This window comes from Typopeltis vanoorti, chromosome 8 (assembly GCF_054136105.1).
Source record: "Typopeltis vanoorti isolate ZY-2024b chromosome 8, IOZ_Tvanoo_1.0, whole genome shotgun sequence".
Classification (NCBI taxonomy): Eukaryota; Metazoa; Arthropoda; class Arachnida; order Uropygi; family Thelyphonidae; genus Typopeltis; species Typopeltis vanoorti.
In genome coordinates this window covers 92052263-92065705 of record NC_143556.1, presented here as the reverse complement: position 1 = coordinate 92065705, position 13443 = coordinate 92052263, and positions in this window count along the sequence as shown.

The following is a 13443-nucleotide window of genomic DNA, read 5'->3' as shown; positions in this document are numbered from 1 at the left end:
AAAGCTCTCGACAAAAACAAGTACTGCGTTCTTATACTGCTTGACTTAACCAAAGCATTTGATACACTTGAACATGACATACTACTCACCAAACTATACTCAATAGTTATAAGAGGAACACTGCATACATGGTTCAGGAACTACCTCTCAAACAGAACACAACACAAGTAACAAAAATAGGTACATGTCACAGCCGGGGTATACAAATAAAACACGATGTTCCTCAAGGCGTCATATTATCACCCACTCTATTCAACATATACATTAACGATGTTCATAACATGGCCACAAGAAGTCAAATATATCAGTACGCAGATGACACCGCACTACTAGCAATCCACACAGACATCAACACGGCTCTCTCCAAAGCACAACGAGATCTAAATGAAATCACAACATACTTCTACCAAAACGCAAATTTGATCAACGGCAACAAAACACAGATGTTAATACACAACCCAAGAATCATGCGCCCTGCACCATTACTGATACACTGTCACAACAACAAAAATACCTGTTAGTCCCGAAATCAAACTTGTAACACATGCAAAATACCTTGGTCTCTACATAGATTGCCACCTTAAATGGATAAAACATAGAGAATACTTACATACCAAACTACGGATCATCGCAACAAAACTCTTCCAAGTAAAAGACATTATTCCATCCAACATAAAAAAAACATTATAATACGGTATCTGCGAATCCCTACTCAGATACGGTATAGCAGTCTATGCAAACACATCAAACAGTCACCTAACAAAATTAAAAACATTACATAGGAAAATTGTAATGTTTCTAATTTTGTTAAAATTCTGTTAAAATTCTAACACCTTACGCGCAACAACCAACATCCGACCAGCAAATGGCGATACACAGAATTCTTGAGCATAAAAAACCTGAAACGCTACATCACATTAACAAGGAATTACTTTAACATCACCATCGAAACAACAGAGACATATATCGTATAACACGTCCTACAACAACTCTCTACATCCCTACACCCTTCAACAACTCATACGTCTCTTTTATGAGATCACATCAGATACCCAGGCAACTCAACAACCTACCAAGAAATTTAAAACACATAGATAACTACAGAACATTAAAACACGAACTCTGGGAAATATACCAACAAAGTTAAATACCATTAACACTAATGTACACATCACAAATCACCAACAGCCAATGCCTACATTCCATACATAAACAGTAAGAACAACATAAATAGTGAAGGCTAATCGCACTCTCTTCACTTAATACGCCTCACTCATATACAGGTAATCCTTATAATCAAAGAATGCAGATTATGTAACAAAACAGTCAGTGAAGTGTATAACAATAATGACGATACTGATATTTAAAAAAATGTGCATATGTTAATATGCTGAATAATAATAAGTTATGATATGATATTTAAAAAAAATTACATTTATATTTAAAAAAATCACTGTACTCTACATTTGTACTGAAAAAATGTAATAGTTGTATATATGTAAATACTCTGTATGATGAAAAATATAAAAAAAATGTTATTACAGATTATTATTATTATATGCATGTATGTAATTTATCTAAGACATAATAAAATGTTAAAAAAATATTATTATTATTATTATTATTATTATTATTATTATTATTATTATTATTATTATTATTACTATTATTATAGCAAAACTCTTCAAATGGCAGCAAAACTCTTCCAAGAAAGAGACATGATTCCATCTAACATATAAAAAAAAAAAAACTCCTATATCACGGTATCTGTGAATCTCTACTCAGGTACGTATAATGGTCTACGCAAACACATCAAACAGCCACCTAACAAAATTAAAAATATTACATAGGAAACTCTTTACATCCCAAGATCCTTCAACAACTCATACGGTTCTTTTGTGAGAGCGCATATGATAGCCAAGCTACTCAACAACCTACCAAGAAATTTAAAACACATAGACAACTTCTTCTTTCACTACGCGTTATTCCCGCTTCCTATGCAGGGTCCGCGTGTTACTTAGATGCGACTTCTTGTTAGTACCACTCCCAACCGACCTGTTGTCTAGTCTGCTGCTGGGGAGGGGGATATATTTTTGGCTTAGAAGCGTATGTTCACGGGGCCGGTTTGCCTGTTTGCGGGATGAAAAACGCCAGATAAACTGACGAAAAAACCCCTACTGTCCGCGCCCAAGACCGGCTAACTTGGCTATGCCTGAGGAAGATCCTCAAGTTCCTCACTTCTTCGACGGGAATCGAACCTGGGACACTCCTTCCCCAGGGATATGGTTGCGAAGGGCAAAGCCAGTAAGCTAACCGCGCGGACAAAAAACATAGACAACTACAGAACATTAAAACACGAACTCTGGAAACTATACCAACACAGTCAACATAGCATTAACACTTATATACACATGACAAATCATCAGCATCCAGTATCAAACAACATAAATAGTGAAGGCTAATCCTACTCTCTTCATAAAAGCTAACCCTAGCTTCGAAGTAGGGGGAATTAGTCCGCCTCACTCAACTAATCCTCATAATCATAGACTGCAAATTATTGTAATGTGTATGTCAATACCGTGAATAATAATAAATGATGACACTGATATAAAAAAAAATATGTATTTATATTTAAAGGGAAAAAATATTAAAAAGAAATAAGGTACTTTAAACTGCATACAGAATTTTGTACAGAGCGGAAAATGGCAATATGTCTTAATTGCACATATGTTGATACTCTGCATGATTATAACAGAAAAAAAATATTAAAAAAATATTAAATAGAGAAATAATATCTATTGTTATTGTATACGAGGGTAGTCTGACAAATTCTCGGCCTCGACCATAGATGGCAACACTATCGGCAAGATTTTTTTTTTAAGTTGGTATATCTGTCATAACCATCCATGTGAAATTGCAAGTCATTCTATAAAGTAGTTTGTTTTGTACAGCTATCTGAAGCAAAAGTGTTGTCTGTATCTTTTAAATGGATAAAATTGAGTATCGTGTGGTTATAAAATTCTTTGTAAAAGAAGGTTTAACGCCAAAAGAAATTCATTCGAAGTTCACAAAAGTTTATGGACACTCTTCTCCTTCGTTTTCGACAATTAAGAAATGGGCTGCCGAGTTTAAACGCGGTCGTACCAGCCTTGAAGGTGATCCACGTGAAGGACGTCCAAAAAGAGTAACAACACCAGAAATCATTGATCAAATACACGATATAGTATTGGATGACCGGCGAGTCAAAGTGCGTGAAATTGCTGAGACTATAGGCATTTCAAATGAATGTGTAGGATATATTTTGTATGAAGAATTGCAAATGAAAAAGCTTTGCGCAAGATGGGTTCTCACAGCAGATCATAAACGCACTCGCACGAAAATCTCTGAACAGTGCTTGGAGTGTTTTAACAAGAATAAAACTGATTTTGTGCGTTGATTTATTACTATGGATGAGACTTGGATTCACCATTACATACCATAATCCAAACATCAGTCAAAACAATGGACAGAAGCCGGTTGTTCAGCGCCAAAGAAGATAAGGTCATGGCATCGGTGTTGTGGGATGCTAAAGGCATTTTGTTTATTTATTTTCTTGAAAAGGGTAAAACAATAACCGGGCAATATTATTCCGATCTTTTAACCAGACTAGATGAAAAAATTCGTGAGAAAAGACCCGGTTTGCAGAAGAAAAAAATCATCTTTCATCAGAACAATGCACCTGCCCACAAAGTTGTTTTGGCAGTGGGAAAATTAAGGGATCTGCGCTATCAATTGTTGGAATATCCGCCCTATTCTCCGATTTGGCTACCTCTGACTTCTATCTCTTCCCAAAACTCTTCCTCCCCTGTCAGCGTTTTTCTTCGAATCAAGAGGTGATAGCAGCTGTAGATGTGTATTTTGCAGATCTTACTGGGAACCATTACAGGGAAGGGATAATGGCGCTGGAGAATCGCTGGAATAAATGTATTAGTCTTAAGGGAGATCATGTTGAAAAATAAAAATAATTTTGAAATTATAAATTCGTTTTTTCATTGTTAGGCCGAGAACTTTTCAGACCACCTTCGTATATAGAGTGTAAAAAATGCAAAAAAAAAAAAATCTAATAATCATCATTGTTAATATTATAATAATATACGTTGTGAAAACGTCTTCTTCTGCAGCTTATCTCACTTAAATGGGGTCGCTGTTGATGATAAGTCTCTTGCCCATCCTCCTGTCTTGGGCTGTCACCACATCCAAGTTCTTCATCCTCAAGTCCTCTTCTACCAGCTCCCTCCATCTCTTCTTTGGCCGCCCGCGCTTCCTCCTTTCTTGCACATCCATCTGCATGATCTTTCTTCCCACATATTCGTCCTCCCTCCTCATCACATGACCAAACCATCTCAACCTTTCCTCCTGTATCTTCGCTCCTAAGTTCGTAACTTTCACTGTTCCGCCTCACATAGTCATTTCTCAGACGATCCTTTCTAGTCACACCGCACATCCACCTAAGCATTCTCATCTCTGCTACCTCCAGCCTGCTGATGTTATTTTTCCTCACGGCCACAGTTTCCATAGCATACGTCATAGCTGGCCTCACTACTGTCCTATAGATTTTGCCTTTCAGATTGACCGGCACCCTCTTATCGCATAGTACTCCAGCCATCTCTCTCTCCAGTTCCTCCAACCCGCTTGTATCCCGCATCCCACTTCCTTCTCAGCCCCTCCATCTGCTTGCACTGTTGAACCTAAGTATCTAAAGTCCCTCATCTTCCTGGTGACATTTCCTTCCAGCTCCAGATCTGTCTCCTGGCCGCCGTCCACTTTGCAACAGATATACTCTGTCTTACTTCTGCACAGTCTCATACCGCTCTCTTCCAGTACTTTCTTCCACCTTTCCAGTTTAGCTGCTACCTCTTGAATCTGCACACAGCAAGATGTCATCTGCATACAACATTGTCCAAGGCACGTCTTCTCTCACCACCTCCGTCACCACCTCCATCACAATATTAAACAGAAATGGACTCAATGCTGACCCTTGATGCAAGCAACTGTTACGTGAAAACTTTCTGTCTGTCACAGACAGGTCCGAACTCTTGTCTTCACATTTCTGTACATCTCCTGCACCAACCTGACATATTTCTCCGGTACCTTCTTCTCCCTCAGACACCTCCAGACTTCTTGCCTTGGCACTCTATCGTATGCTTTCTCCAGATCAATAAATACCAGATGTAGCTCCCTTTGTTTCTCTCGATATTTTTCCATCATCTGTCGTAACCCAAAGATAGCATCTGTCGTTGATCTACCAGGCATGAAGCCAAATTGTTCCTTTGAAATCTCCACCTCCTTCCTCAATCTTCCTTCAAGAATCCGTTCTAGGATTTTCACTGTGTGGGACATCAACTTTATTCCTCTGTAATTATTACAGTCTTGTGCATCCCCTTTACCCTTGTAGATAGGGACAAGAGTACTTTCCCTCCATTCCTCAGGAATATTTTCCTTTTGGCAAACTTTCATAAACAGGTCTCACAGCAGGTCAATTCCCTCTTTCCCCTGTGCCTTCCATGCTTCCACTGGAATCCTGTCTGGGCCCACCAATTTTCCGTTGTGTAAACAGTTGTTGTTATTATTATTATTATTATTATTATTATTATTATTATACCTAACACATATCTTGATATACTAAGTCAGTACAACATAAACCATACCATTAACTCCCCAACAAGAGAAGAAATATTCAATAACTCACTAACACAATCATGCATTGATCATATCAACATACGGGCTCCCATCCATCCATATACATCATCAGTAATTAACGTCAAAATTGCCGATCACTACTTTGTCTCAACTTCGTTTTATTACGTTACCTACCCCCCCCCCCCCGCCACCACAAAAGTCGAAAAAACTCGATCATATTAAAGAGCACTGTCGATAACCAAGTAAAAAATACAGACTGGAATTCCCTACTTAAAATAAACGATCCTGTAACATTATACGAGAATTTTCAACTAAAGTTCACAGAAATATACAAAAAAGCAACAAAGCATACACAAACGAGTCGACAAAAAGACAACAATCCATGGATAAATGATGACATACTAAATGGCATTACTGTAAAAGAAAATCTATGTAAAAAAACTAAAAACGTCACCCAGTAACACACATTTACAAACCTTATACAAAAACACAAGAAATCAACTAACAACAACAATTCGTAAGGCAAAAAGACACTACTACTTCCAAACATTCATGGAATATAACGACAACATGAAGCAAATATGGGCTACACTCAACGAATTAGTAACTAGAAAAAAGAAAACTTCAGCACAAGATTTTATTGCAAAAAGCTTCGGTCAGGAACACAAACCAAGAGGTACTACTAAACTCATTCAACCATGCCTTCACAAACAATATCACACAACTCAAAAAAGACAAATTACCAACGATCAACAAAAAACTACCGACACAAAGTCAACAACAAACTATGATTTTCCACCCGTAACAAAACAGGAACTGAAAGAAGCACTCCTAAAACTAAAACCAAAGACAACTCCAGGAATAGACAAAATAAGACTCACAGACCTTATAACAAACTTTGAACAAATAATCCAACACTTTTGAAACTCGTGAACATAATATTCGACACTGGCATTATTCCACAACAACTAAAAACTGCAATAATTATGCCAATTTACAAACATTGTAAAAGAAACGATACTCAGAACTACAGACCAATAGCTACCTTACCAGTCATTTCAAAAATTCTAGAAAAAATAACACACACCAGACTACAGAACTATTTAGAGAAGTACAACATCATCTCACAAAACCAATACGGCTTTCAGAAAACAAAAAGCACCATTACTTTATTAGAAGACATCGCCGACACAAATAGACAAAGCTCTCGACAAAAACAAGTACGCCGTCCTTATACTGCTGGACCTAACCAAAGCATTTGACACACTTGAACATGACATACTACTCACCAAACTCAATAGGTATAAGAGGAACACTGCATACATGGTTCAGGAACTACCTCTCAAACAGAACACAACACAAGTAACAAAAATAGGTACATGTCACAGTCGGAGTATACAAGTAAAACACGGTGTACCTCAAGGTGCCATATTATCACCCACTGTATTCAACATATGCATTAACGATGTTCATAACATATCCATAAGAAGTCAAATATATCAATACGCAGATGACACTGCACTACTAGCAATCCACACAGACAGTAACGCAGCTCTACAAAGCATAACAAGACCTAAACGAAATCACAACATACTTCCACCAAAACGCAATTCTAATCAACGGCACCAAAACAGATGCTGATTATACACAACCCAAGAATCATACGCCCCGCATCACTATCGATACATTGTCACACATACCGCTGCATTAACAACAAAAATACCTGCCAATGTTCTGATATCAAACCTGTAACACACGCAAAATACCTCGGTCTGTATATAGATTCCCACCTTAAATGGACAAAACATATAGAATACCTACACACCAAACTCCGGATCATCGCAGCAAAACTCTTCCAAGTTAAAGACATTATTCCACCCAACATAAAAAAACTTCTACATTACGGTATCTGCGAATCCATACTCAGATATGGAATAACAGTCTATACAAATACATGAAACAGCCACCTAACAAAATTAGAAACACTACACAGGAAAATCGTGTCAACAGTGTGATCTGGACACCTTACACGCAACAACCAATATCCGACAAGCACATGGCGATACACAGAATTCTGAGCATTAAAAACCTGAAAAACTACATGACATTAACAAGGAATTACTTCAACATTATCTATCGAAATAACAGAGACACATATCGTATAACACGACCTACAACAACCCTCTACGTCCCCACACCCTTCAACAACTCATACGGTTCTTTTGTGAGATCACATCAGATACCCACGCAACTCAACAACCTACCAAGAAATTTAAAACACATAGATAACTACAGAACATAAAAAACGAACTCTGGAAAATATACCAACAAAGTTAAGAAACCATTAACATTAATATACACATCACAAATCACTAGTATCCAGTGCCTACATCCCATACATAAACAGTAGCAACAACACAAATAGTGAAGGCTAAATCCCACTCTCTTCATAAAAGCTAACCCAAGCTTCGAAGTAGGTGGGATTAACTTGCCTCACTCATCTACATGTAATCCTTATAAGCAAATGCAGAAATTTGTATGTATAATCATTCTTTCTCAAACTTAAAAAAAAAAATAATAAAATAAAAATAAAATAAAAAATAAAAAAAAATTATACAAAAAATTCTGTATAATCTTCATTGTTAATATTAGAAGAACATATTGTAAATACATAATATAAAGACAAAAAAGTATTCTTAAAAAAATTTAATTGAAATCGAATGTAGGAATTGCAGCACTTAGTGCTGAACTCTGTAAAATTATAAGATGCAGTGTCACACAAGATGTTTATTGTATGTATAAATATTTTACTAATCAATAAAATATATTTTAAAAAAATTTATTATTATTTAAAAAATTGTTATTATTTAAAAAATATGTATCTGCAAGTATCTGTAATGCACAATTGTGTTCATGTAATGTATTATATGTATAATACATTGCATTTTATATATATACATAGTATATTGGGTTGTTGCAAATGAAATGGCCGATTTTAAGGACGATTGAAAAATAAGAGAATAAAAAGAAGAAGAATACCTGTTTAATCAAAGTAATCTCCAGCAGCCTCAATGCATTGTTGCCAACGTGTGGCAAGGTCATTTATATCACATTTGTAAAAATCAGTGTCTCTGGAAGTGATGAAGTCCTCCACTGCCCGATAAATTGATGCGTCGTTGGCAAAGCATTTCTTGGACAAAAAATGGTAATCTGTTGGAAAATGTCAGGAGAGTATGGAGGATGAAGCACAATTTCGTATCCCAAATTGTTGATTTGCTGTATGGTTGACACTACCGTATGTAGTCGGGCGTTATCCTGAAGCAATAGGACTCCATGTCTGTTCACAAGTGCTGGTTGCTTAAGGCACAATTTGTCATGCATTTGCCGCATATCTGTACAATATCGAGCTGCATTTATCGTTTCATCTCGTGGAAGGAATGAGTAGTGAATAACACCAGCAGAAGATCACCATACAATAATCCAATCTTTATTGGATGCAGAGGTGCCTTTGGAGTCCTTCCTGGAGCGTCTTTCACTTCCAACCACTGCGAAGAACGTGTACGATTGTCGTAGAATATCCACTTCTCATCCACAGTCACAATTCGTTGCAGGAACCTTTCTTCTGTACTTCTTAAGAGAGAAGAGCATACTTGCAAACGTCGTGCTTTGTTTTCATCAGTGAGTTCGTGAGGCACCCACTTGTCGAGCTTCCTTACTTTTCCTATTATTGCCAAGTGCCGTGAAACAGTTGGGAAGTGTACATTTCGTGTCTGGGCGATCTCTCGTACAGTTTGTCGTGGATCTGATTCGATTAAATCCTTTAATGCATACGAATCAATGGAGGAAGGGCGATGGCCACGGGATTCGTTCTGTAGCCTCAACTCTCCTGAGCGAAATTTTGCAAACCAACGGCGAGTGAATCTCTCATTAGTTGTTCCTCAACCAAATGCTTTATTGGTATTTTTTACTGTAACCGCTGCAGAATTTCCCAATTTGAACTCGTAAAGGTATAGCAACCTTAACTGACTGGGTTCCATGATTGACTTGATGTCGATAGTATTCAATGTTTAATACTCGTTGAACGAAACAAATACTACAATTGCATCACCCACGTGTGACGCTGTCACATGACATAAAAACTTTGCATATACCTCAGCGCTTGCTTTCTTAGTAGAAACCTGACAGTCATTCAACGGCCATTTCATTTGCAACAACCCAATATATATAAAAATTATTATTGCATGTATGTACGTAATTTATCTGAGAAATAATAAAATGTTAAAAATATTATTATTATTATTATTATTATTATTATTATTATTATTATTATTATTATTATTATTATTATTATTATTATTAGAGCTATTAGAAGACATACAAACGAAAACTAAATAAAACTCTTGATAAACCAAATTTGCTATCCTCATATTTCTTGATCTTACCAAAGCGTTTGACACACGTGACTATGAAATACCGCTAACCAAACTATTCTCAGTTCGGAACAAGAGGGACATTGCACACCTGGTTTAGGAATTAGGAATTATCTCACAGATAGAACGCAAGTAACAATAATAGGCACATATCACAGCTAGGGAATACAAATACACACGTAATCCCTGAAGAAGCAATATTATCATCCACACTGTTCAACATATACATAAATGACATTCAAATATATCAATAACTATTATCAATAGTTATTATTGTATTATCAATCAACAGTTATTATCAATAACTATATCAATAATAATAATAATAATAATAATAATAATAATAATAATATGACTCTATTCCTTATTGCAAGAATTGAACTTAGCTGTTTTAGTTAATTTTTCATTAAAATAGTCCAGTTAAGATAACATTTAATGTCATTTTAACTGGACATACTAATGACATTTAATGTTTAGGAAACAATCGTAACTCGGAGTAACATGATATTGAATGACAAAATGAGCGAAACAGGTGCTTGATCATTCCGAAGTATCATAAATCGATTGAAACAGTTCAATAAATATTCTGTTTTTTAAAGACAACCTGCTATGAAAATGATTGAACGTTCAGAATTAACTCTGCCATTCTATACATTTGGTCTACAAAGAAAAAATGCAATTTATTATTATTATTATTATTATTATTATTATTATTATTATTATTATTATTATTATTATTATTATTATTATTATTCAAATTGTTATTTGAATAATAAACTTTTAAATCAACAGTTGAACTTTTAAATCAACAACAACATAAAGAAGACCTTGTCATAAACGGTCTTCCAGAAAGTGAATCCACAGAAAATCTCAGAGACGTAGTTATAAAGTTAGGCCATGCAATTGACATCCCCTTACAGCATAATGATATTCAGACCATAAATTGGATTCCCAGGAAGAACAAAAAACAAGGCTCGCCACGACCCGCACCAGTCATAGTTCGTCTGACAAGCAAGGCTACAAGAGACAATCTCATAAAAGCCAGCAAACTGAAAAAAACAGTTGTCAAGGACTTAAAAGCAACGCAAGACAATACACCACTCTTTCTATCTGAGTATTTAGCACCTTTCAATCAGAATCTGATGTACCAAGCAAGAAAAGCAAAAACAGAAAAAAATTATCAATTCTTGTGGATCAAAGACGACAAGATATTCTTGAGAAAGTCACAAACTTCAAAGTCTATACAAATAAAAAGCGCGGAAGACATAGATAGGCTGCCAGAATGAAATAAAAGACTCCACTTTAGTTCAAAAATAAGACCTCAACACAACAAAAGTGATTGTGAACCATCAGATAGATGTAATCGCACCAGAATACAACAGCAATTGTACTTTCGACTCGCTTGATGCATGGACACAACACACAGTACAAGCGAGAGGACTCTCAATCTTGTATTAACATCAGAAGCATCCGAAAACATTGGTTATTGTTACAGGCTCATCTGAGGAATTACGCCGGTGTTATTGATATATTGGTATCCTAACAGAAGTATCCATAACTAATGACGAAGCGACTGCTTTCCAAATTCCAGGCTTCCAACAACATAGATCATGCCGATAAACAAAAAGAGGGGGTTCGATAAATATTAATATTTATCGAACATAAATTCATAACAAAAGAAACTGCTTATCAATTTGAGCATGCTGAAACCCTTTGCCTCGAAATCACTAATACAACTAATAGACAGCATCCTTAACACTAAATGCTATTTACAGGCCACCAAACTTAAACATGATAAAATTCTTGCACGAACTCAATGGCTGGCTTTCACGTCAAGAAATATGCTCAACCGAATAACTAATGATAATCGGCGACATAAACATAAATATTGCAAACGAAAACCAGAACAACACTGTACAATACCTAGACACGCTATCCATGTATAATCTAATACCAACAATAGCATCATGTACTAGAGAAGAAATATTCGGAAATATTATCACTGCTTCCTGCCTAGGTCATATAAACGTCCGAGCACCACCAAACAGTTACACTGCATCAGTCATAAAATGCAAAATAGCAGATCATTACTTAACGGCTCTAAACCTGCACACTAAGACAATATCCATGCAACACCCCACAGAAGAAAATCAACACAAAACAATAATAGACGAAGAAGTAGTCAACCACGAAATAAGAAAACCCAACTGGGAACACATGGCATCAGATTCAGCAGATATCTTATACAACAACATTAGACTCACACTGGAGGAAATATATAAGAAAGCTGCAAAAAATCTCAGAATTCGCCATAAAACAACCCAAAATCCTTGGATAACACAAAACTTAATCCAAGGATTTTGGGTTGTTTTGGGGCGAATTCTGACATTTTTTGCAGCTGACATTCAGCTTGGTAATGAACATGTTAAAAACTGAATATAGGATAACAACGAATCGCCTTACAACACAAATAAGAAATGCAGAAAGAAACTACTACAGAGACAAATTAACCTCTGTACAAAACAACATGAAACAAACCTGGCACCTGATCAAGGAAATGCTAGATTATGCTCTCAACACCACCGCCTCCGAAACCATAAAACACAGCTTCATGAAAGACGCAAAACCTATCCAACTACTAGCAAATGACTTTAACCAATACTTTGCAGACTCCATCCAAGACCTGCACAGAAATATTTCCCCAATTTCAAAACGTGATCCTCCACCTGGACCACAATCAAAACAGACATTATGGTTCTCAACCATAAAACAAAACCTCTCTCTGCAATACATCAAATCAAACCAAAAAAAGGCCCAGGAATTGATGGTATAAGACCTAAGGATATCAAGCAACATGCAACTAGCTTAGGTCCTATCCTACTAAAATTAATAAACAAAATATTTAAAACAGGACAGATACCAAGTATGCTAAAGACCGCCATAATCACACCCATATACAAACATGGAAAAAGAAATTTAATCAGCAATTACAGACTCAATTATCAAATTATGGAGCAGATGGTACTGAAGAAACTCACAGCATATACAGAGACCTTTCATATTATCCCCAAAACACAATACGGTTTTCAGAAAAATAAGGGAACAACATCTCTCTTGGAAGACTTTACAAACGTAATTAATACCGCCTTTGATAAAAACAAAATTGCCATGGTAGTCTTTATTGATCTAACTAAAGCATTTGATACACTCACACATCAAACCTTGTTAGAAAAGCTGAGGCATGTTGGAATAGACGGGCCTCTGCACAGGTGGTTTACAAACTACCTCTATAATAGAAAACATATCACACGTATCGGGTCAAACCGAAGTAGAG